Source organism: Octopus sinensis, linkage group LG9, assembly GCF_006345805.1.
Source record: "Octopus sinensis linkage group LG9, ASM634580v1, whole genome shotgun sequence".
NCBI lineage: Eukaryota > Metazoa > Mollusca > Cephalopoda > Octopoda > Octopodidae > Octopus > Octopus sinensis.
The window spans coordinates 108,289,674-108,291,803 of record NC_043005.1 but is presented as its reverse complement, the minus strand read 5'-3'; positions in this window follow the sequence as shown (position 1 = coordinate 108,291,803).

Here is a 2,130-nt window from a genome sequence, read left to right as displayed (position 1 = left end):
ACTGTCCGACGAATGGGAACGTGAAACTCAGAGTAACAGGTTTTGTTGAATTTTCTGCTGCTTTAAATAAAGCATATTACTCTACCACTGGTATTTGAGTACTCTTTTGTCCACCTTGTTTCATATTTATGTGTTTACTCCGGTATATATATATATATATATATATATATATCTTATGGAGATTCACTTCATCTCTCTTTGTCATCAGAGAAATATTTGAACCCTTATGACTTCACATGATAAGCACAATCTCCCTGTCTTGGAAACTTCATGGGAAAAGACAAATACAGTTTCTTATTTCACCATTTCTGTATAGTTTATGAGACTTCATCTTGTTGGTTTGATGCAAAAAATTTAGTCACATATATTTGACCACTCAGAATGTAAAAAGCCTGTACAAATACTGCAACAGTCTAGGAGGGATTTGACTGTAGAAAATAAAATCCCAGAATAAATACTACAGGGCATTTTGCTTGCTATACTTTTGGTTCTGCAAAAAAAAAAAGAAAAACAACTAACAAAAGCCTCAGGTTACAGAGAATACCATTCTCAAAGCACCACTGGTTGAAGTTCCAAAAGTTACAGAAGTGATATTTTTTATCATCCTTTGTCTAGCAAACCAATGATCTTGGACTCTCACCCTTAACTACAACCAGCTGAACCATACCATTGTCTTGCAATGAAGAGGTACAGATTAGAAAATAATCCGGGTTAACAGATTGCTAAAATCAGTGAAGAAGGTAATAAAGGAGGAAGACACCTACAAAACATGTATTCAAAGGAAGAAAAGTGGAATGTGCTAGGAGAAGCAGATCTTCTCCTGGAACTGTATGAAGTTTACATTGCTTTGAATATTAATGTCAGACCATGGGCAACAAGATTTAGGGAAATAGCAATTATTTATAAGAATGGTTCTGAATACCCAGAGCAAGCCAGTGTTACACTATTGTTGTCAAAATACCTTGAAGTTATGAGCAGCTGTACATTAACCATTAGGTGAACATGGACATTTCTCACTCATTCTGACTCCTAAGTTGCTCATAGGCATTTTTTGTCCGTAAACATTTTCAGTAGTTGGGTATCATATATGTCTAAGAATACCTAGTTCTATTTAGTTGCATTCTTTTAAATTCTGAGTTTCAAATCTTGCTTAAGTCTCCTTTGGCTTTCATCTTTCAGAAGTTACTAAAATAAAATTCCAGTTAAGTACTGGAGTTGATATAACCAACTGTAACTTCTTCATCTAAAATGTGTTGTCTTGTACTTCTGTTAGAAATTTTTGATGAGGTGGGGAGGGCAGTATCCCATGCCGTATTTAATTATATATCTTTAAATGTCAATTCAAAAATCCAAGGGGATCAATTTCCCTTTTATCTTCTCCAAGATCAATAAGACAAGATCAAACTCAGTCAATTTCTGGATACTGTAATCTAAAAATTGGTTTGATACTCAATAGTTAAAATCAGATATACATACCAGCCAAGCATTGATTAATATTATAACTGCAACTCTTCACACAACAGTAGATTCTACCACTGAATGGCACCTATCTACAGATAGTCAAAATATTTTGAACATTGATAAAGCACAGAGCTGGCTACAAGTGATAAAAGAAGAAACACTTCAAAAGTAAAATGATATTTCAGAAAATTATAATTATTTATATGGGAAATGTTAAAACCAAAATGACATTAATAGATATTTTGCTTTAGCAATCATTTGCAAATTTTTTTTTTTTATTGTATTTTTCCAAATGCTTTAGACACCTTCATTGCTGGTAGCTGACTCAACAATTAATCACATGGTACGAGGCACATTACCACTTATTTCTTCTCCCAACAACAAGAGTGTCAACAAGAGAATCACCAACAACATCAGCATCAACTACAGTAATAACGAGAACAACAGGAGCAGCACCAGTAACAGCAACAATAACTGCAACAACAAGAAGAACAATAAATAAAAATACATCGTTTTTTTGTTTTTTTTCTTAGCGGAAATGTTTGATTTCCTGATCTCATTAAATTTGGTTGCTTGATTTTACTTCATTTTATTCTCATCACATTTTTTTGTGTTGTGAGTATTTACGGGAATTTTTTTACTCATCTTTTTCTTCTTTTATTTATATAT